At 43.5% G+C, this 24,355-nt stretch overlaps 1 protein-coding gene across 2 annotated transcripts in view; it reads left to right on the forward strand.

The window, feature by feature from the left end:
- Positions 1-24,355, forward strand: part of WASF2 (WASP family member 2) — a 71,514-nt gene that overhangs the window by 12,175 nt on the left and 34,984 nt on the right. The gene's annotated exons all lie outside the window — the stretch shown is intronic.

The following is a 24,355-nucleotide window of genomic DNA, read 5'->3' on the forward strand; positions in this document are numbered from 1 at the left end:
CCATTTGCACTGTTGTGATCTACTGACTGTACACAGATGTGGTAATGAAAGGGGCGGTGCCATTAGAGACTTTTAATCAGCCAGTTGGAGAAAAAGGATGCATATTTGCAGATGACAACTAAGATCTACAACAGGGTGGATATGCCTGAGAGAGTCTTCATTCCCAGCCCCTCTGGGCCACCAACAGATCAGGTTTTTAGTATAACCTTAATATATAAGAGAGACTTTGTGTGCCTACTGCCTTCAATTATATGCAGATCTGTCATGTATATTTGAGGGGCATCTTGAAAACCTGACCTGTTATTGGCCCTTGAGGACTGGGAGCGTAAACAAGGAGGTAGACTGTATGAGAAGCAATCTAAGATAATCCAAACAGCAATCCACTAATTTTTTTTTTTTTTGTTACATTTGTACCCCGCGCTTTCCCACTCATGGCAGGCTCAATGCGGCTTACATGGGGCAATGGAGGGTTAAGTGACTTGCCCAGAGTCACAAGGAGCTGCCTGTGCCTGAAGTGGGAATCGAACTCAGTTCCTCAGTTCCCCAGGACCAAAGTCCACCACCCTAACCACTAGGCCACTCCTCCACTGTTGCTACTATTTGAGATTCTACATGGAATGTTGCTATTCCACTAGCAACATTCCATGTAGAAGTCGGCCCTTGCAGATCACCAATGTGGTCGCGCAGGCTTCTGCTTCTGTGAGTCTGACGTCCTGCACGTACGTGCAGGACGTCAGACTCACAGAAACAGAAGCCTGCGCAGCCTTCTACATGGAATGTTGCTAGTGGAATAGCAACATTCCATGTAGAATTTCGAATAGTAGCAACATTCCATGTAGAATCTCCAATATATCTATTTTATTTTTGTTACATTTGTATCCCGCGCTTTCCCACTCATGGCAGGCTCAATGTGGCTTACATGGGGCAATGGAGGGTTAAGTGACTTGCCCAGAGTCACAAGGAGCTGCCTGTGCCTGAAGTGGGAATCGAACTCAGTTCCTCAGTTCCCCAGGACCAAAGTCCACCACTGCTAAGTTGCAGTACTAAAAATTTCAGAGTTATCAACTTGCTAAACAGAATGAGGCATCTTTTACTGCTGCCTTATCAACATGTTTGGCCATGTTTTAAGATCGTCCAGTACGGTCACCTAGATCAGTGTTTCCAAAGTTCGTTCCTAGAGTACCCCTTGCCAGTTAGGCTTTCAGGATATTCATAATGAATATGCATGAATTTGATTTGCATACACTGCCTCCATTATATGCAAATCTTCCTCGCATATTCATTGTGGATATCCTGAAAATCTGACTGGAAAGGGGTACTCCAGGACCCGGACTTGGAAACACTGACCTAGATCCCTGCTATGTGCACAAAACAAAATGGATGTGGGTGTGACCATATTGGATTGCAAGTTGAACATGCTTTGGCAAGGCCAGGATGGTGTTGGGTTATATAGGTAGAAGAATAACTAGCATTTGATAGCGCCATTGTATAAATCATTGGTGAGACCGTTCTGGAGACTGCAGAAAGATAGCTATAAACTGCATGGCTGGTAATCTTAACTATAAAGCATATAGGAGAAGCTTAAGTGTAAAACTGTATACCCTTGACGGACATATGAGCTATAATATATTGAAATAAATCCAAGGAATAAAGGTACATAAGTAATGCCACACTGGGAGAAGACCAAGGGTCCATCGAGCCCAGCATCCTGTCCATGACAGCGGCCAATCCAGGCCAGGGGCACCTGGCAAGCTTCCCAAACGTACAAACATTCTATACATGTTATTCCTGGAGTTGTAGATTTTTCCCCAAGTCCATTTAGTAGTGGTTTATGGACGTCCTTTAGGAAACCGTTTAACCCCTTTTTAAACTCTGCCAAGCTAACCGCCTTCACCACGTTCTCCGGCAACGAATTCCAGAGTTTAATTATGTGTTGGGTGAAGAAAGATTTTCTCCGATTTGTTTTAAATTTACTACACTGTAGTTTCATCGCATGCCCCCTAGTCCTAGTATTTTTTGGAAAGCATGAACAGACGCTTCTCATCCACCTGTTCCACTCCACTCATTATTTTATATACCTCTATCATGTCTCCCCTCAGCCGTCTCTTCTCCAAACTGAAAAGCCCTAGCTTCCTTAGTCTTTATTCATAGGGAAGTCGTCCCATCCCCGTTATCGTTTTAGTCGCCCTTCGCTGCACCTTTTCCAATTCTACTATATCTTTCTTGAGATGCGGTGACCAGAATTGAACACAATACTCAAGGTGCGGTCGCACCATAGAGCGATACAGGAGGCATTCCCCTCTGTGAATGGAAGCTACATCTAGAATAGTGAATCATGGGATGATGGTGAAAAAGAGGAGAAAAGTAATCCAAGGAAATAATTCTTCACAGAAAAGGTGATGGAAGCATGGAATGGCCTTTAGTAGAGGTTATGGAGACAGTGTCAGAATTCAGGAGTCCCTGGGACAAACAGAGGTTCTCTGAGAGAGAAGAAAGGATGATACTGAGCAGGTGGTAAAGATGGACCTTATCTGCTGGCATGTTCTATGTTTCTGTATTTTGGGTGCATAGATCTAAGGGAGTGCAAAATGATGGGGGAGGGGGGGGAGGGGTTGAGTTACTGAAGTTCACAGAATAGGAGAGGGACTTTGTGGTGATTGATAAGGTAGTGAAACAATTGAGCAGGGTGGTAGCCAGAGTGGATGCTAAGGTAAAATGGGGTAAGGCATAACTGGTAGAAAAAGTGTTTATGCTTTTGGCAGTGAAGCCTTGTCTTAAGTAATGTTGCCGGTTTGGCAAGCTGACCTCCTGAAAGGATATAGTCAGACACCCTAGAGAGAGGTTACTGAGCTACTGCAAAGTCTGGTGGTTATATGAGAGGATACTTAGGGATTTAATAATATATACAAGGAGAGATGAGACAGGGAAAATAATAATAAGACATTTAATAGTACGTGAAAATTAATACCAAGAACCACATCTTTCTGTGGAAAAGATGTTCTGGTAGACTCAGGAGCAATTCAAGAGGGTTTTTTCATAGAAATGGTGGGGAATGCCGGAAATGTTCTGGTTCTCTTGACATATGTAACCTGCTTAGAACTTGATGGTGTTATAGGGATTTAAGACGGAGTGTAATTTAATGACACATCTGGAGTGAGTGGTGGAAACTGTTCTTGCAGATGTGGGATGAGATCAGTGGATTCTTGGCTGCAAGAAAGAATAACTAGAGGTCTTAGTGGAAATGCAGAGGGTCAAGTAGCTGGGACCTCCTGGCAGGCTAGGTGCTTCTCTTATTGACTGGATGAGTGTGGTAGGTTGTTTGTGGTTGAGGAGCCACCTGGAAAAGACAATGAGGCCAGATGTTTGGCTGACAGCTGTGCTGGTGTTGATATCTGGATTATTGTGGAACTTGGGAGCAGAAAAAGACAACCTTGCATCCTTGGCTATCCTGGTGGAAGATGGCAAGTTTTTTTTTTTTTTGGGGGGGGGGGGGGTAGGGTGTGGCAAATTCTTCCAAAAAGTGGTAAATAAATCCTAATAAATAAATAGATTAGATAAAAAATAAAGATAAACCTGTGGAAAATCACATTATGAGACAGCTCTAGGATATGTGCCTGGCAGTGTGAGCCAGAGGTGCTGAGCAGATAGCATAGGCCAGCTGATATTTTTTCTGCCAAAACTTATTACCGAGTTTTGGTATTCACCAACTACTAAAATATGGACAAAGTATCTTAAGTTTTAATAATCTGCCTCAGTGTATAGTGTTATGCCCTTAAGTTACTTTTCAACTTGGCTTAGGGTGTTTGCTATTTGACATGCCCATTACTTGGCTTACAATCTTTGATCTTTAAGCCTCTCTCTAGGTTGTGGGTAGGTGGGTATCTCATGGGATTTGCTAATTGGTTCTAAACATAGAATAGTCATTTATGGTGAGTTGACATGCTGAGAAACAAAAATCTTGTTTCACAATACTATGATGTACTGAAAGTGTATTTATTTACAAAAGAATTTATTCTGCTTTTCTGGATCAACCATTCAAAACAAACAAAACTCCAATTGTGACATAAAGGCAGAAAAATAAAACCCTACCTTATGCAAAAATATATCACATACAAATCATATGTCTCTTTCTAAGGTATTGGTATTTAAACCAGGGGTATCAAATGTTGGCCTTTGCCCAGACAGGTTTTCAGGATTTCCCCAATGAATATGCATGAGATCTGTTTGCATGAACTGCCTCCCTTGTATGCAAATCTATCTTGGGCATTTTCATTTTAGAAATCCTGAAAATCTTACTGGCAAAGGACAGATATTTTATACTCCTTGTTTAAACCAGTATTGTTGGTAAACTGATTTAAACTTATTTTGGTTTAATTGGTGGTCAGTTAAGTTCCAAAACCTACATCCTTTTTTTTTTGTTTTGTTTTTTTAATTGCAGCCTAATTGTGTGAACAGTAAAATAAGTTTGCAATGTTCATTGTTTGTGTTGCTGTTGACCTTTCTTTTTGTAGGGTGTGTGTATGCGTGTATATGCATTTATATTTGCAGCCATTTGCGTTTTCAGGATATCCCCAGTGCATTTGCATGGCATAGATTGTCATCCATTGGCGACCCAGTATATCCACATTTCTTATAAGTAGTTATTGCAGGTTATCCTAAAAACACTGACTGTAGGGCAGTGGTACCCGAACCTGTCCTGGGGAACCCCCAGCCAATCACACTTTCAGGATATCCACAGTGAATATGCATGAGTGAGTTGCATACCAAGGAGGCAGTGTATGCAGACTGATCTCATGAATATTCAGTGCGGGTATTCTGAAACTCTAACTGGCTGTGGTTCCCCCATGACAGGTTTGGGAGTCATTGGTGTAGGGTCACTAGCACAGGTGTGGGATGCTTTTGCTGATTTTTGGATCTAGGTTGGTGGTTCTTGTCTGTCCTTTTAAGTTTGTCTCTTTTTATTTTTAAATTGTCCATAATATCTATTAAGCTTATTCTTGGCTACTTGTATATAAATGTCTGAATAGTCATATGGAAAGTCAGGCCTGTTTGTTAATTGAAAATCTTTGTTCTGTGGGTCCTAAGTAGAGAATGACACAGGGACGAGTAACCGCGGGGACAGGGGACAAACTTTGTCCCTGTCTCATTTTCTACTTTGTCCCTGTGTCATTTTCTACTTTGAAGCCTGTTAATGAACTGGACTGTTATTTATATTTAAGTGATGCCTACAAAGATATTTAGATTTTTTGGAAAAGCGAACAAACATACTGACCACAAGTAGCAAAATGTGCATGGAGGATCCTATAACATCCTGCTACCAGCACATCTTCTAAGAAGACAACTTCTATTCCAGGAAGGACTGTGGAAGACAGGAGAGCTAGATTGAATCCTGAGATTGTTGATGATGACTTAATTATCCACGGATTAAAAAAAACATAATGGTGCTTTATAGGGCATATTTTTCCCTTCTAGGGCATACAGAACGGGTTGTATTTTGTACCCCTGGACATTAACAGGGTGTATGAGGATTCCTTGGTGTAGTAGAAATCAAACAAAATAAAACATGGAAAAGAAAATAAGATGATAGCTTTTTTATTGGACATAATACATTTCTTGATTAGCTTTCGAAGGTTGCCCTTCTTCGTCAGATTGGGCAACCTTCGAAAGCTAATCAAGAAATGTATTAAGTTATGTCCAATAAAAAAGGTATCATCTTATTTTCTTTTCCATGTTTTATTTTGTTTGATTTCTATTGATAACCTTAAGAGTGGACTAACACGGCTACCACACTCCTCTACTTGGTGTAGTAGAAATCACCTATTGTTGGGGTTGGAAGGGTAGAGGGTGGTGGTGGGAAGGAGAGTTGTTATATTATTCTCTATTTGTAATTTATACTCAACAGTTGCACAATATTCCTTTTTATACTTTAATAAAAAGATTTAAATATAGAATCATAAGCGTTCAAGGCTTCTGCAGATGAGGATGGGGTGGGGATGGAGACAAACTTTGTCCCCTTATCATTCTCTAGTCCTAAGTCAGCTCTGCTGTTTCTGTTCTTTGTTGAGTAGCCTATTATGGAAGACTGAGGGTTTCTGTTGCAAGAACCAAGAGTGAATGAGCCTGTGCCTGAAAGGTTCTTCAGAGGTGAGCCTGTTGGGTTTTCAGCAATTTCCAGTGGCCTAGTAGCTGACATGGTACAAAGGAATGAGGAAACAAAACAAAAAAGACGAGTTAATTGGGTGAAGTAGATAGCGTTGCCACTGTTTTTGAACATAAGATTAAGCCGAAGAATATAAGGCCTTTTAAAGTAGGAAATGTGTTAGAGGGTTGCTTCATTTCTTTCATATGGTTCTGCCGCTATGGTTTTTTTCAGTGTGAGAGGGGAAAAAACCCCCCTGCTGTTAAGGTGTGGCTCCTGAGATCTGTCTTGTTGCTGGCTGCAGTTCCCACTCTACAGCTGGTTGCTTTTAAGAAAACCTTCTAGTGTGGTGCAGGTTGCAGCATGGGCAGGCCTGATAAGGATGCTTATTAAGATTTTAAGAGAGCCTTTTCAGGTTACTCAGATTCATAGATTTCTTTTGCAGCATTCAGACTTTTGAGGTTCAAAGGTTTTACTCTCCTAGGTAAAATAGCTGAAACCATTTTTCCATTTTCGGAAACACAATAGTAAACACAATTAGATATGCTGAAACCCAAATCATCAATTTTAAATGTTTAAAGATTTGGTGCTAGCTGGTCATCAATTTTTTATTTTGGTCTTTTTCTTAAATTCCTTTTTCTTCCCTAAGTTATTTCTGTATTGTGACTTTGAAGTTTTATTGTACAAATCTCCTTTTCTGCATAGGTATCTATTCTTGAATGCTTCCACTGATGCTTCCTACCCATGTTTGTGACAAGAATCAAACCTATAGGGATCCAAATGCTGATTTGTCTCTGAGTTTGAGTAGGAGTTTTTAGAAACAATATTTTAATATAATACAAATCAACATACAAATAGAATCTTAATGGTTTATTTAAAATCTTTCATTAACATAGTTGAAGATGGAAGCTGAAGACTAGAAATGCCCATCTGGTCTTTCCTCAGTTTGCATGCTTTGGATAGATATGCCTATTTTTATTTTTACTATTTAGCTCATGCCTTTCAAGTATTAGTTCAAGGTGAGTTACATTCAGGGTACAGTATGCATTTCCCTGTCTCCAGAGTGCCTACATTGTCTGTACTCGAGGCACTAGAAGGTTCTGATTTGCTGATTCAAACCCTCCATCGCTGCTTCACAGCTCTACTTCTTTAACGACTAGGCTACTGCAAACTATTTGGGGGGGGGGGGGAGGGATATAGCATTGGTTTTTCCAAATTCTGCAATCTTCACTGATGACAAGGACTTTATGTCCACTAGGCCGCTTTCAAAAGTACACAGCAAGTGCATTTCTTCCCTTGTAGATCACATAGAGGGGCATAATCTAACAGAAACGCCTATCTCCATGGGCGTTTATCTCTGAGAACGGGTCCGTGAAGGGGCGGACCCAAGCGTATTTTCGAAAAACTTAGACGTCCATGTTTTATTCGCCAAGTTGTGAGCTGGGCGTTTTTGCTTTTCAGCGATAATGGACAATGAAATCGCCCAGCTCAAAAACGAATAAATCCAAGGCATTTGTTCGTGGGAGGGGCCAGGAGTCGTAGTGCACTGGTCCCCCTAACATGCCAGGACACCAACCAGGCACCCTAGGGGGCACTTTTACAAAAACAGAACAAAAGGTAAAAGAGCTCCCAGGTGCATAGCACCCTTCCCTTGTGTGTAGAGCCCCCCAAATCCCCCTCAAAACCCACTGCCCACAAGTCTACACCATTACTATAGCCCTAAGGAGTGAAGGGGGGCACCTACATGTAGGTACAGTGGGTTTGGGGGGGGGGGGGGGTTGGACGACTAAGCATTAAGCAGCACAATTGTAACAGGTAGGGGGGGATGGGCCTGGGTCCACCTGCCTGAAGTCCACTGCACCCCCTAACAACTGCTCCAGGGACCTACATACTGCTGCCAGGGAGGTGGGTATGACATTTGAGGGTCAAAATAAAAAGTTGTGAAACATCATTTTTTGAGGTGGGAGGGGGTTTATGACCACTGGGGGAGTCAGGGGAGGTCATCCCCGATTCCCTCCAGTGGTCATCTGGTCATTTAGGGCACTTTTTGGGGCCTTATTCGTGAAAAAAACAGGGTCCAGGAAAAGTGCCCTAAATTCTAGCTAAAAACGCATACTTTTGTCCCATTATCTGTGAAATGCGCCCATCTCTGTTCGGCAGATAACCACGCCCCAGTTCCGCCTTCGCCACACCTCTGACACGCCCCCATCAACTTTGTCCGCATCCGCGACGGAGTGCAGTTGAAAACGCCCAAAAATCGGCTTTCGATTATACCGCTTTATTCGTTTTTGTGAGATAAACGTCCATCTCCCGATTTAGGTCGGAACTTGGGCGTTTTTCTCGTTCGATTATAAGCTGGATAACCTCCGTTCCATCCTTATAAAATGATCACACAGTCCTCTCTTCTGTGTGCTCCAGGTGCAGTCTCTCTCCCTTTTTTCCCCAGGCCCTAATCCTTCATACAGCTTTTCTCTTCTCTCTGTCCTCCCAGGCCTCAGTGAAGAGCCAAAGCTGCTACCACTTTTACAGAAAGAAAAGGTTTCTCTGCGATGATCAGGCGAGCAGTCGTCTTATTTTTTGTAGGCCATGACGAATTTGAATGTAGAAATGTAACCTTCTCTAAATCACCAAGTTAAAATCTGCTGTTAATATTTATCCAGTTGCATAGGGAAAGGAATATCCTGTTGTGAATCTTTCTCCTCCCTCTCCCCCTGTTTGTAAGAACAAATGGAAGGTCAAGGCATATGTCTTTGGCCTTCACTTTCATCCTCAAGGGCCACAAATAGGCCAGGTTTTCAGGATATCCCTAAAACCCATGAAGTTAAAAGACTGAAATTGGTTTCGTTTTTGAAAGAAGGATGGATTATATAAATACGAAACAATAAAGAAGAAAAGAGGGAAGACGTGTTTATGAACTGTTTTGAACGGTTATGAACATTCTGGTTATAGAAAGTTCACACAGGACAAGAATAGATATCTGTGTAGGAAGTATCATAAAACAGTATTCATAAATACCTTTGGGGCACTAGGATCATTTGAAGTTATTTATGTTGTTGTAACAGGTTTTATGGTATGTGTATATATGGTTGAATGGATTGAATGAATGGGTGTATATTGGGGGTGTTTTAGATGACATGTTGAGTTACTTATATGTAAAAGATTGGTTAAATAAAGATTTGTTATGTTTATAACAGTTGTTGAAGATTGAGTAGATATATATTACAACTATTTATAGAGAGGAACTTGAATTTGGGGTGTGTAAAACCCATGAGAGAGATTTTGCATGCAAATCTGTCATGTATATTAAGAGTATTCTGAAAAACGGACTTGCTGGCGGCCTTTGGATTGGGAACAAAGGCCAAGGGCCTGTGTGCTTTACTTTTTAGTGTTCTTCCTCTGCGGTTTTCACACCCTGTCAAGATAATTCATACTGTTAAAAACTTCTTCACAAAGGTGGTCGGTTTCTGAAAATTAGAGATATGCAGGGCATTAAGTGTGTAGGTATAAATTTTGTCTCTGTCTGTGGCTTAACTATGACATACCAGCAAAGAGCCATGATAAATGTTGGTTAATATTTGATTGCTAATTGGTTTTAAGAACAGCAACACTGATGGAATTCTCTCTGAACTTGCTGATCTGTCAGCTTTCCTCCTAGAGTTAGGTTTTCAGCTTGTTCAATCAGGTGGGGGGAGGGGGAGGGGGCTTGTTTACACTGCAAATTAAATTCGCATTCATTTTACTGCCTGCCAGACAACTTCTGTGCTCCATAACTCCGCTGGTCTCTTGTCCAGTTTAACCTTTAAAGACAGAACAGTGACCAAATGCAGTAGTTTTCCCACTTCCCCCTTTGCAGGCTAAATAGAAGTATGAGGCAATAAATCTATTTTCAGATGTGGTATCGTACTGTTGTCAAGAATTTTGGGTGGCGAGACGTCCATTTCCAGGGGCATGCATTATGTGCAGTCTTAACAAAGGCATCTTGCTGGAACTTCATAGCTTGTGGCAGTGAAGTGTACGTCTTTTGTATGTATGCTAGTATGTGTTGAGAACTGGACCTCTTAAGTATGTTTCTGTGGAAGTTGGTTGATATATTTTGTGTTGTTTACCTGCAGTACTGTGCCTTAGAAGTTTGAAGAGCAGTTGAAATGGAATCAAGTCTATAACATCACTGCTGCCCATTAGAATGCATAACGTCATTTCATATAGGAATTCTATATCTGTGTTCCAGTACTGGAATACAGATGTGTTAGCGGTTGTAACTAGATGTTGAAATGAGTGGCAGCTTACTGATATTTGATGTGTAAATATGCTCATCCAAGGAAAGAATTGTTCATTTACAACAGAGACATTTATAGTCTTCATAACTTTCGAATTGGAATATGGTGGTTCATTAGAATCAAAAATAGTCGCCTTGAACTATTGAGAAAGCTGCGTGTTAAATCCAAATCATGGTAAAGATGCTACTGGGAAACGAAAATCTCAATTGACCCCAAAATGGGGAAGAACAAGTGGTTATCAGAATTGGGTGATTATTGGCAATCAGAAGTAGGGAAAGTAGAGCCCACAAGATACCCTACACATATCTTAAAGAATGTAAGTTAAAATATTTGTAAATCAAAGCTATCATAAAATAGAATAGGGAATGTTGTTTACGAGATCAAGTTTTTTTGAGGTATTCTTGAGCAGAATTTGAAAACTTGCTTTTTTTAATGCACACCTGCTATTGGGATCCCATTGGTAAGTAAAAATTTTCAAAGGCCTGGATGTGTGTTATGTGCCAGTAAACTCTACATAAGCCATTGGATAGATGACTGACCTTATGGCTGCATAGGATGTTCATCAGCTAGTGGCAAAAGAATATGTAAGACCTTGAGGCCTTCCTTGGGGGTTTGTTGTCCACACAACTGCTTCAGACTTCTAGCATACCAAAACCAAAGAAAACGGCACTGTAAAATTAACAGAAGTGAGCCACTCGGTAATGGGGAAATAGACTCCAGCTCTGTGGCTAGTGTGTCTGATGATTTTAAGAGCGTGAGTATAGATGTTAGTAATGAAGGGAAAGGGAAATGGGACTTTATACCGCCTTTCTGAGGTTTTTGCAACTACATTCAAAGCGGTTTACATATATTCAGGTACTTATTTTGTACCAGGGTTAATGGAGGGTTAAGTGAGTCACAAGGAGCGGCAGTGGGAATTGAACTAGGTTCCTCAGGATCAAAGTCCACTGCACTAACCACTAGGCTACTCCTCCACTCCTTATATCAAACCTGAATTATACTTGGTGTGTTGGGAAACTGAATGTGAAAATTACCTGAAATGTCACTGTAACCTAAGAAAATGTGCATAGTGGTCTCTAAGGAGTAGGAGTGATCCCTAGTTGCTTCTGTCCCCGCCCACTGCATAGTCAAAATAACTTCCCGTAGGAGGTTGTGGCTGCCATTTTGTGTTTGGAACCGTCATGGGCAGGAGCAATCCGCAATCAATAATTTGATTAGTTTAAGATAACATAGGTGAGTAGTAATGAGTTTTTTGCATTTATTTTGGGGAGGGGGAGGGAAAGGCCTTCTTTCTCTGTTCCCTCGGCAGCTGTGAGGAAACTGCTGTTCTAAGATTATCTGTGTAACTTAAGCTAACCAGATGGATGAGGCAAGGAGCAGATGTGGGAGGAAGTCAAAAGAAAACTTGTATTGAACTAGATCAAATTGTATCTTCCGCTACAGAGAGACCCTTCTTGTATGGGTTGAATCCCCATGAGTTTAGATTGCGAACAGCTCTTCCTGATGCAAATAGCTTCTATTTTACTTCTGATAAGGATTTAATCCTAGAAATTTGTGCATGAAGCCTTTTTCTTCCAAGTATGGTAGGTATTAATATGGTGATATCCTGTTGGTAGCATTACATTTTGATCCAGAAATGAGCATGGAAATAAACACCTGATAGGCCTGTGTAGAACGAGTACAGCTAATTTTCACCATCACTTGACCGTAGTGAAATACCATGAGTAACTTTTGGGCGAGGAAAAGATTGGTGGATGAAGGGCCTTGTTTAAGAGGGATGGTCCAAGAAAACAGCAGGGTAATCGATCTGCAGACTGCAAGATGGACACCGAACGAAGCAGATACATATGTGGAAAACAATATTTAATTGATATGGGCTGCATCAGGGGCTACAAAACAAACAATCATATAACAATTAGAACAAATATAAAAGCAAGTAAACATAAAAATAGATATAAAATAATAATTACATTTCATTACCATAATCTCATACTCAGCTGATAGTAATAGAACACCATGGTGATACAGTTAAATAAAAATTAAAAAAAAAAATTAATTGAAATATCAAAATAACATTGTATAGAACTTAATTGTACACATTGAATAAAAAATATGAATAAAAATAATATAATGTAAATCACTAACATAACATTCATAGACAAACAAAGGTGCAGCGTACTTGTAATGGTTGTGGGGATGTTTTTGTATTCCATGTACTTTTGAAGATGTAGACTGCAGTGATACATATTCTGTTAGAATCCAGAAGAAAAGCACGTTATCATTTACATTGCATTAAATATTAGTATAAGTCAGCAAACTATGGGTACCCATGGTCTGCCCACCGTGAAGCACAATGCTGAAATAAAAAATCTCTGCCAGATGCCTTTTCATCAACACCATAAAGCTAAGCAAGGTGCCAATTTGTATTTCTCACACTGAAACTATTACTCTTGGATATTACTAAGTGCTTTGTGCTGGATACACAGAATACAGCGAAATGCTGAAGGGCTTTGTTTCTTGATAAGTTAAGTAAATATAGAAGCTGTCTTTTTGTCATTAGTTCAAACACTTAAGTGAAATGCTCAAGACTGGAGCATTGTGGCACCTGTGTGTTTTGCATTTGCTTTTACAGCAACTTTGACATTTGTTACTGCCAGTAAATTTTCTTTGTTGGAGTTGGTGGTAGTTTTATTAGTCTCCTCGAACTTCTTGGTCAAGGGGCTGGGGAGTTTGGCGTGGGAATCAGTTATTTGTGTGAGATGCTGCACTGTAGCTGTTCAGTGATGGAAGCCAGCTTGAGCTTTTGTGGATTTACATGAACAGAATAATAAAGGCCTTCATAAGTATATCCTATTTAAAAAAAAAAAATTAAATCACGTTAAGATGTTTTAATGAAGGACAATGAATGTAACTTGATGTTTACAGCACAGAAATAAAGTTGAATTCCCATAATTCATTCGTTACTTAATTTTTGCATCTAATTTTTGTGATATTTTCATTTATTGTCATTGTAGTACCTATCTGTATTACTCCGTTAATGGTGATCACCATTGCGGCATAATGTAAGCCACACTGAGCCTGCAAATAGGTGAGAAATGTGGGATACAAATGCACAGGGCCGGTCAAACCCAGTAAGCGAGGGAAGCACCGCAGGGGGGCGCCTGCCTTCAAGGGCGCCACTGCACCCGCCATACTGCACCACTGTTGGGGGTTTAAATCTTTTATTTACCTCCGTCCCAGCAGCTGCGTCATTTCAAAGCCCTGCCCGTCTCTAGCCTTCCCTCCCTTCGTGAGTTCGTTCCCGCAGAGTCCCGCCTTCTGACGTCATTTCCTTGTGGGCGGGACTCTGAGGGAACGAACTCACGAAGGGAGGGAAGGCTAGAGACTGTGGCAGGGCTTTGAAATGACGCAGCCGCTGGGGCGGAGGTAAATTAAAAAAGACTTAAACCAAGCAGGGTGGCAAGAAGAAAAAGGGGGGATGTTGGGGGGAGAAGAGGGTGGGCAGGTGGCCATAAATGGGAGGGGGATGGGGCGAAGGAGAATCACTGGGCAGGGTGGGAGGAGAAGCTGGGGGGGGGGGGGCGCCAACTGATAGTCTGCAGGGGGGCGCCAGAGACCCTAGGACCGGCCCTGCAAATGCAGCAAATGAATAAATAACTTGCTTCTTGCTTGTCTGGCCTGCAGAAGGCCTTCCTTTTCAAATATGCAGTTTTCTCACTTCTGAATGATTTTTTTGCTTTAGTCTCGAGAGAGTTCCACTTGTCTTGCCTTATGGGAAATGCAGTAGTAAACCAAATTCATTCTCTCTGTGCCCAAATGGCTGGGCTTTGCATACTAGCCTTTTAGCTAAACAGTGCTGGCATGTTTTTAAGCAGCTGCTTACAGTTCTTAGGTGGTAAACCTACAGGGAAGTGGAAGAGTTGGGCAAATACTGTGCTGTAATTGACATCTGACAAGGTGTCTGATACAGCCAGGCTGTACCCCATCCTGCCACACTTGGGTCATGATTGCAGAAGGGCATGCGAGACGCTTTCTGGAACAAATAAGGTTTCTGCAGCTGGAAGAATGGAATACTTGATGGAGCCATTGCATGGCAGCTTGCTGAATAATTACACTCCCTATTGCTTCAGAGCTTTTCTGATGTGGCACTGATTGCTAATTAAGACACTTGTGCTGTGCTGGTTCCCTGGGTTCACAAATTGTTCCAGAGTTTCTCTTGACTCTCACTTTTTCTCTGCTTGTGTGGTGAATCTAGAGATAGTTGTGTTGTAGAAATGAATAAACATCACTTATTTTATTTGTAATGAAATAATACACTAAGGTATTCTTTGTTTTTAGGAGGACAGCAAGTGTCCTTTTCATGTTGTCGTTCTGCTTGATGTAGGAATGATTTTAAAAGGAGCACGTTCATGGCACTAGTATAAAAAGGTTTGTTCTTTGGTCATGTGATGAGATTACAAATTCTGATTTTTCTGCTTCGCTAAACTTGCTGCCTGTTAACTGGTTTTTGAGGTTGGGACTGGAACTTGGAAGGTACCGGTGGCAGTCTCATGGCTGTATTATAAGTTGAAACACTGCTAAAGGGAATTTTGATCCTAAAGGAGATTTTTAAAACTTTTTTTTTTTTGCATTTTCAAGTAGTTTTACTAAATTCAATACATTTTTGTTTCTGATTTGTAATTAGAAAAATCTATTATGGAAATGGCTAAGGAAGAAGTTACTGGTTATAGTAGAATAAGTGGAAAGGGAAAGGTGTTGACTACTGAAAGACAGAGGAAACAAAGTACTTGTATCCTGTGATAAAATGGGAAGCACATGCAGGTTCTCTCATCCTTTGAAACAGCAAATAAAAGATCCTGTGAAGGGATCTGGACTTTATAAAGTTACATCTGTCTTTATAAGTTCAACATACATTCACTTGGTATAGGGTATATTCCTGACCCCGATGGGCTTAATTAGAGCTGTTTCTAAGGCAATGCAGGGTTAAGTGACTTGCCCAAGATCACAAGGAGCAGCAATGGGATTTCATCCCTGGCTTCCTTGGTTCTCAGCTCACTGCTTTAGTCATTGGCTACTCTTCCCCTCCTGTGTAAATTAAAACTGTTTCTGAACCGACGTCAGTTAGGATTAAAAAAAAAAAATTTTTATATGGACTGCTGCAACGGGACTGAAGAGCCAGATGAGGAACCCTGGAAACAGGGCTGGGAGTTGGACTAGGCCTCATGCTGTCCTTCCTGCCCACTGGGTGGGCCTGTAACCTCATAAAATGACTGAAATGCACAGCAGGGCAAAAGGAAAGCCCAAGATTGCTGAAAGAACTAAATGGGGAGAGGAGGGGGAGCAGGGTAAGAGCCTTGGTTGCCACTTGGTCACTCACTGAAGGTGGCTTTGTTCTATTTTTTTTTGACACGCTTCCATCGGCACTAAGCCAGTTTGAGGTCCTTGCTGCAAGTGAAGCTTTCTGCATGCTGTAATACCACTCGTCATTTTTTCCAGATCCTCTGGCTTATAGAATATAAAAGGGGGTTTTGTTCTTTTTAAAATAGAACTCAAAGACATTTTGCTTCTGCTTTTGGGAAAATGAAGCAGCTCTGATGTTTGTAAAACAGGGGAAGATGTTACACAGTGGAAATGTTCTGTGGTTGACAGCGTTCCTTTCTATAAAGAACAGAAAGCTGTACTGAATATGCAGAATTTGGGGAAAGATTTTGCTTGCACCCTTTTAGTGGGAGTTACATTCAGGCACTTGAGGTATTGCCCTGTCTCCGGAATGCTTTCAGTCTCTAGTTTTGTACCTGAGGCAGTGGATTAAGAGATTTGCCCCAAGATCACAAGGAGCAGCAGCAGGATTTGAACCCGGCTTTGCTGGTTGTCGGTCTAGTGTTCTAACCAATTATCTTCCCACCCAGTGTGCAAATTGCTGGTAAGCACCTGGACTGTGCCTTCTTGAAACAAAACTTAATGTGGGTAAAGAATGAAAAAAAACCTGGTCAGCTACCACCCTGGGCAGTCTTTTAAACTATATGGAGATAGTTTTATGAGTAGAGGGATTCCCCTGCTTAGGAAGTGCTTGGGAGCTGAATAGGGGCAAAGAGGTTTTCCTATCCTGGTTTATAGTATTGAATGACTTGTCAGAACTAAGGTAAAATGGAAATGTTAAGCCTGTTGAGCTGTCAAAATGCATGGAAGTGCTTAATAAACACTAAAATGTTCTAACAATAACATTTCCACGCAGAGTATACACTTCTTTTGACATACTCTGATTGTGGTGATGGTAGTACTATGCTGGATTCTGCTGCGCCTACATTTGGCCATCTTCAGTCTGTTGTCCTCATGTTCACATGTTTTACTCTTTTTCTGCTTCAATATTTGCAGCAGTAGGTATGACAAAGGACTTTGGGTAGGGCAGGAGGACAGGAAAAGGAGGCACAGACATGTCTGGGTCAGCGCTGAATGCCATCTACAGAAAAAAGCCCCAGCTCTGACACGCTGAGCAAACTTGGAGGACGTATCTCATCCATCGACTCTTCAGAAACTTAGATCTCAGGCCCACTTCTACAAATCTACCATTCTTAATGTTAAAAAGAAATATTACTCCGCCCAGATAGGAAAAGCACCTCATTCCAGATAATAAAATCCCTGATCGACACCCCCCCAACCACCACACATTTGCTGAGAACCTAGCAACAGTCGCACTTCCGGTGATCGGCAGTGTAAAGTGTGAGGCTTTAACTCAGTCCTGCAGGGCCTTTGCTTGAAGGGTGTGCTCCCCCTGCAGTTTCCATGCTTTCCAAAAGTGCTTGCTTCGGTAGCACATGTACCCAAAAAAATAATTTTTTTCCAATTGGCCTCTCTAGCTTCATGTCCTTTGTCAGGGGCTGATGCTGTGGTAAAGAACTATGTAGAGGATTCCCTCTAGGCACACTCAAGAGCCAGGGACAGCAGAGAGAGGCCGTGGCAGTCACAGTCCTCCGTGCGTCTGTCGTGGTATAGCATGCTGGTGGCACACACTGCATGGTCTTCAGAGCCAGCAGCTGAGCAGGGATAATGGATTATTTTTACAGTGTGTGTAAATGTGGACTCTTCAGTCTGTCTTTTCTCTCGGTGAGCTTTTTACATGTTCTGTTCCCTTCTGCCCTTCAGCTCAAATGGATATATTTTTCACAGTGTGCCTGCCAAGGCACATTGGCAATTAGAATCCACTCTTCTCTCTCAAATCACTCAGACTGGAAGGACAAATCCCTGGTCATCTGACAGGCTCTTCATTCCAGTACACCCCAGGTCCCGTTGTGGGCCCCTGGGGATCTGTAGGGCCCTGGTGGGGTTTTTTGGGTCCAGAGCTTGACCCAGATGGTTAATCAGGCCGTAATCCTAGCCCTTACCCTAACCCTCATCCTGTTGATGGGGGAGGGGGCCCTGAGGGGATCAGCAGGGGCCCACATTTTGGGGTCTTAGTGCTGTAGAATGTATCTGGTTGTTTCGGGAGGGGGGGTCCAAGCTCTTCAGAGGGAGCAGAGGAGACCTCAAGTCCTCTCGGGCTCCCAGTTCCCCATGGATTCTGTTTCCATGAACCCTCCCTGTCAGGAGGCTGTGGAGTAGTGATCCCATGGGTTCCAGCCCTTTTATCATGAGTAGCTGTCTTGTCTCTTAGACAAGGACATGGGGGCCTTGGCTTAAGCTTCCTGCAGTGAGCCCCTCAGGCCCCGAAGCATTTTCTACTCCATAAGGCTCTCATTTGCTTAATGGCAGAGTGGGAGTCCCTTGATGTCCCCTCTGGGGTTGCCTGTGCTCTTGGTTGTGTCTGTGCCTTTGCCGAGGAGGTGAACTGTTGGGCCTTCCTGAAGGTGGATGCCCTGGTTACAGTGTTCAAAAAGATGACTGCTGTACCTGTCTAAGGGGGGTGGGCTTGGCCTTTATGGAGCTCCATGAAAAGTATGTGAAGCAGCAGCTCTGCCTTTCAGGCTTCTATTTGTGGCGGTTACATAGCTCCATGCTGCGTTGGTCCCAGCAGTTGCTGGAGTTGCCAGAGACTTCTCACCTGAGGTCTGGATCTGGCTTTTTGGGTGGTCGTCCTATACGATCTGGTCCATCTGGCTTCTCACTCAGTGGCAGCGTTGAGGGTCGCTGTAAGTTGTGGCTTCTAGCTCTTTGGTGATTTGGAGAGGTTGGGTGAAGGTTATGGGGGAGGTGTGGCAAGGGTGTGCAGCAATCTTCGGTCTCGAGGATTAGTGCCTAGGCAGGGGGCAGAGTAGATCCGTCAAGCAGCGGTCATTTTAGGCCCCAAGCAAGCTGGACCCTGGAGTCCCTCTGGTGGGACCTCAGGTGCTTGGCCTGCTCAATGAGGGTCTGCTGGGTCCCTCATTCTTTCCAGTGGGAGGCAGGCTGTCCCGCAATGAGTGTGTCTGCTTCCTGAAGTCAGTGGGTTCTTGAGGGGGTACTCCATGGAATTCACCTTCTGGTTCCGGATGCCTTTGTGACATCTCCATGCAGCTCAGCGGTTGTTGCCATTGAGCATCTGTGTAATATGAGAGCAGTGGAACCTGATCCACCAGCAAGTTGCAGCCTGGACACGTACTATTTCAAGGTCTCAAAGAAGGGTGGCTTTCTTCAGCCCATCTTGGACCTCAAAGGGTGCAATGCTTGTCTCAGAGTTCAGCACTTTCAAATGCAAGTTCTGTACTCAATTGTGTTGGTGTGGCCAGGGGAGTTTTTGACTTCCTGGACCTCACGGAGGCTTATCTCTCCATTCTCACAGGAGATATCTGCGCTTCTGTGTGCTAGGGCATCATGTTCAATTTCAGGTCTTGCCTTTTGTCCTGGATATGGCACTGTGCATGTTCTCTAAAGTAATGGTGGTGGTGGCTGCACATCTTCAGCACCAGGGGGTTCGGGTTCACCCATACCTGGACAGCTGGCTGATTAGAGTGGATCCAGTGATGGAGGCCAGTCAGGCTGCTGCTTGGGTCGTGTCTTGGAGTCTCTGGACTGGGTTGTGATTCGATCCTAGAGACACCTTGCTCCGTCTCAGGTTCTGGAGTACCTGGGAGTCCACTTCGACATGAGCTGGGCAATGGTTTTCCTTTCGGAGCAGCAGGTGGAGAAACTGCAAGCTCGGAGGCACTAGTTGTGTGAGCTTCCATAGCCCACGGTCTGGGGCTATTTGCCGCTCCATGGCTGTGAGTCTGGAAGTGGTACCATAGGGGCTCACATGCTCCCTCTAAAGCGAGCCTTGTTGTCCTGGTGGGTGTCAGCCTTTCAGGATTTCCTTCTTTCTCTCCCGCTCACACTCAGCGAGGATCGGTCAGGCCTCCTCAGTGGGTGCTGGTCACCATGGATGCAACTCTCCTTGGTTGGCAAACTCACTGTCTTGGTCATGTGGCATAGGGCACCTGGTCAAGCCAGGAGACATCCTGTCCAACTGCCTGAAGACCCAGGCAGTCCATCTGGCTCTGCAGGAGTTTTCAGCCACTCTTAGAAGGGAAAGTGGTCAGAGTGATTTCGGATAGTGCCACGGTGGTGGCATACATCAACTAGCAGGGTGGAACCAGAAGTCTGGCAGTGGCCATGAAGGCGGCAAGTCTGTAAGTGGGCGGAGATGCATCTGCAGGTGCTCTCAGCAGTCCATATTGCATGTAATGGCAATATGCATGTGGACTTTCTTAGTCGCTCTCTTATGAATCTAAGAGAATGAGAGCTGGAACTTTAAGCCTTCCAACTCATTATAGACCGCTGGGGGGCCACCTCAGTTCGACTTGATGGCGTCCAGAGCCATAGTGAAGGTCTCTCGGGGGATAGGTGCCCTGGTACAGCCTTGGTTTGTAGTGGAGCCTCTCTATATCCTCCTTTTATGGCCTATTGGTTGCTTGTTACTCAGGATGGTGCATCATTCTCATCTGGTCTTGCTGATGGAGTCAGATTCTCCTCTCAGATCTTGGTGTGTGGATCTCTGGCTTCTGCTGGTGGAGGTCCCATTTCTGCTGCCCAAGAGTCAGTCTGCACCTGCAAGGGCTGGTATAGATGGATGATCCAATCCCTTTTGGCTTATGATATGGCCATTGAGAGGCGACTGTTAGAGAAGTGCGGGGTTTCCTCTGCAATGACTTGAATATTGCTTCACTCCAGAAAGTTCTTTACGTCCCTGGCTTATGTCAGGATCTGGCATGTGTGTATCCTGGCGCGGGGAACAGTCCCTATCTCTGAGGACTCAGGCTCTCGATATTCTGGGTTTTCTGCAGCAGTGCCTGAAACAGGCTCCCTGAGGGTCCAGGTAACTGTGTTTGCCAAGTTTTTTTTTTTTTTTTGGGGGGGGGGGGGGGGGGGGAGGTGAAGAGCATCTCTCTGGCTTTGCATGAAGAGGTAGCTCAGTTTCTGAAAGGGGTGTTGCATCTGCACTCCCTTTATTCTTTGTTTCCTTCTTGGGATCTCAATCTGGTTCTTTGGGCGTTGTCCAAGGCTTCATTTGACCCACTGTGCTTGGTTTCCATCAAGAATCTTACCCTCAAGATCGTATTTTTTGTGGCCATCATTTCTGTTAGGGCCTGCAATTCCAAAACCTTCCTGTCATATTGGGATACTTGGCTCTCCTTGGAGGATTCCATGTCCTTGTGCATGATACCATCCTTTCTTCTGAAGGAGGTTTCTCCATTCCATGTGAATCAGGATCATAGCCGGAGGATTGGAAGCTTCATAAGCTGGAAGTCCAGAGGATGCTGCTCAAGTACCTCAAGGGGACAAACATTTCATCTCTGACTACCTCTTTGTACCTTTTTCCATGGCCCTCAGAAGAGCCAGATGTTTTCAAAAGGCCTCCATTGTAAGGGATTAAGGCATCTATTGAGTCTGCTTACATCCGCAAGAATCGTCCGGTGGCTCAGGCATTCTAAGCCCACCATAATAGGGCTCGTGCAGAGACCCGGATGGTATCCCCTAAGGAGATCTGCAGAGGGTGATGACTTAGTCGTCACTTCATTCCTTTAAGCACTACAGATTGGATGTGCTGGCCAGAGCCCACAAGGATTTTGGCAGAATTGTCATTTGGGGGGGAACATTGGGGCTGACCCTGAGAGGAGAAATTCTTACCTGATTTTCTTTGCATTGGTCAGCGACATTGTTCTGAAGTCCCACTCTTAGAAGACCTCAGCTTGGAATTCTAGGTGTGCTCTGTGCTTCTTTTTCTGTGCTACAAAAAAAAAATCATTTTGTGATTGGCAGCCATACGGGTTCCCGTTATATGACTATATTCTGATATGTTCAGGGTAGCGAGTGCCACACTGGTGTTTTTGCTTGCTTGACTTATCGTTGCAGCTCCAGTGGTTGATGGGGTATGGGTGCCTTACAAAGAGACCTTGCTTCTTGGGCAGATGCATACTGGGTTGTTCCAGGGAGCACCTTAGATTATGCTGGTGATGTCACTGGCGGGGTTCAGTTTTCTCTGCCTCCACCTGCCGGTAGGAAGGGATAACACCCATTGATTCAGAACAATGTTGCTGACTAAAGAAAAATTATCAGGTAAGAAATTAATTTCTCCATATTTCCAAAAATAAAAGCTCTAAGGCAGCTCCTACTGATCGTTCCAATTAATGTTCCATTCATATCTAAGATTGTAGAACGTCTAGTCTCACATCAGCTAGAAGACTACTTGAAGAAAATTCAAAACTTCACCCCAACCATATAGGATTTAGATAATCCCGTAGCACTGAAACAGCACGTTTAGGCATCATTATCTTCATCTATCAGGCCTTTGACCAAGGCAATATCTTTTTTTCCCTTGACCTATGATCTAGTAGACCACATTCTTCTACTGATCAGGTTACACGATGTCCCTTGACTTGTTTCATTCTTATCTCTCTAACAGAACCAATACATTGGCGCAGTGTGCGTCAAACCCTATGCCAACTCGGAGCTGTCGGGTTTCCAGAGCATTGGGGAGGAATGGGGAATTCTGCCAGCATGCATTTGCTTGCTAGCAGGCCCCCCATCGTGCCCCAATAAAATCAAAGCCCCTCTCCCACAGCCCCCACCCCAAGCCAACAACACGGGGATCTTCAGGCCTCCTAAACCCCCCCCCCCCCCCACTCCTAATTTAAAAAAAGCCCTGGTGGTCAGTGGGCTGCAATCAAATCTCTTTCCCTCCCACAATCATGGTGGTCTAGCGGCCCCATTCCCCTCCCCATACCTTTTGAAGGTGGCACTGAAGAGGAGGTAGTGTGCTACTTCCTCCACCACTAAGGTACCAGGGGGAATAGGGCCACTAGATGTAGGTTTGGGGGGGGGGGGGGTTGCGATTGACCAACAGGACTTTTTTTTTTTTTTTAATGGGTGCAAAGGGGGTTGGAGATCCACCAGAACTCCAGCCCCCCCCCCCCCCATCCCAGTGAGCTTGTGTTGGGGGGGGGGGGGGAGGGTGGCTGGAGGTCTGATGCACCTCCATCCACCATATTGCCGGGTTGGGGGTTCAGGAGGCACTAGGCCACCAGGGCCTTTCAGTTGTAGGGGGGTCTGGGGGTTCCACGGACCTCCTCCAGCCCCTGTGATGATAGGTCCGGGCTTTTGACTACTACTACTACTACTTAGCATTTCTATAGCGCTACAAGGGTTACGCAGCGCTGTACAAGTTAAAACATGGGGAAGGACAGTCCCTGCTCAAGAGAGCTTACAATCTAAAGACAGCCTGGACCTGGCAAGAGTGCGGGTGCTCAGGCACAATCCTCTCACACTTTTACCCTATGATCAGAGATAATGGCGTGCTTAAATCTGCATGCTATTATCTCTGATCATAGCATGGGAACAGCGCAAGACTTTACCGCCCCTCTTTTTAGAGCGCTGTTTAGAACAACGCGGGGCTTTTGATATCTGCACCTCCTGCATTAGCAGGAGGGGTTGGCAGGCAGCTCTGATTAACTCCTACCACCTTCCCTGCTGGCTTTTCTCTGCTGCCAGAGAAATGGGAAGACCCATTTATAGGAATTTTAAAAAATATTTTATATTACAATGGGGGATCCAATGTACTTGTTTGTCTAGGGCCCAACAGAATTAATCCTGCCTTGCAAATAAGACTTGTAAAAGTTCTGTAATGCAGGTATGTTAGGAAAGGAAACATTTTGGTAGAGGATCTATTTTAAATCAGGATTATCTCCCCCCCCCCCCCCCCCAAGTTAACAGTATAGGCACAAAAATGGCAAAATAAAAATACCAAAATGATGGGGGGAAAATGAATCTTTCATGCAAAAGTGGAGTAGGCACTTCCTGCTTTTTATGATTCATCTTCCAACTTAGTCATAATGTAACTTAACTCTTCCTTGATATGTGCCACATACCTTTAGTCTGTTTCTAATTTTTTGGATTGTTTTTTCTACAGAGTCTGTTTTCAGTTTGCAGGATATATTTACGTACTTGTACTTGCTGTTCTGCCTTAAGTTTACATATGTAGGAAATTACGACAACATACAAATATGGGCCATGTTCTGTGTAGACTTATAATATTCAGTTGGACCAGGTTGCATAAAATAGTTCAGATCTAGGTTTTCTGCTGCTTCTTCCAAATTTGTGGACTTTTTTTTTACCCATGTCTGCATTCTAGAATTTAAGACATATGCAAATCGATTGTATGCATGTTATATTGACTTTATGTGTACTAAAATTAAGATGGGTTTAAACCAGATGTGCATTAATAAATACACATCTGTAGTTTTATGAAAAGGACGGTTGAAAACCCACCCCTCCCTCCTGCTGCATCTGTCCACTTTGCTGTTGCCTAGAGTTGGCAGTGACTGTGAACATTAATAGAATATGTTCCAACTTAAAGTGAAAAATAAAGGGTTATTTTTGTTTGTTTTTCAGAATGCTCCCCCGACGCTGAGTATTAGCATGTATAACACTTATTTTGACCTTGTACATGTGGGCTAGTAATTATTCCCCCTCCCCCAAAAAACACACATGT

The sequence above is a fragment of the Microcaecilia unicolor genome, chromosome 11 (assembly GCF_901765095.1).
Source record: "Microcaecilia unicolor chromosome 11, aMicUni1.1, whole genome shotgun sequence".
Classification (NCBI taxonomy): Eukaryota; Metazoa; Chordata; class Amphibia; order Gymnophiona; family Siphonopidae; genus Microcaecilia; species Microcaecilia unicolor.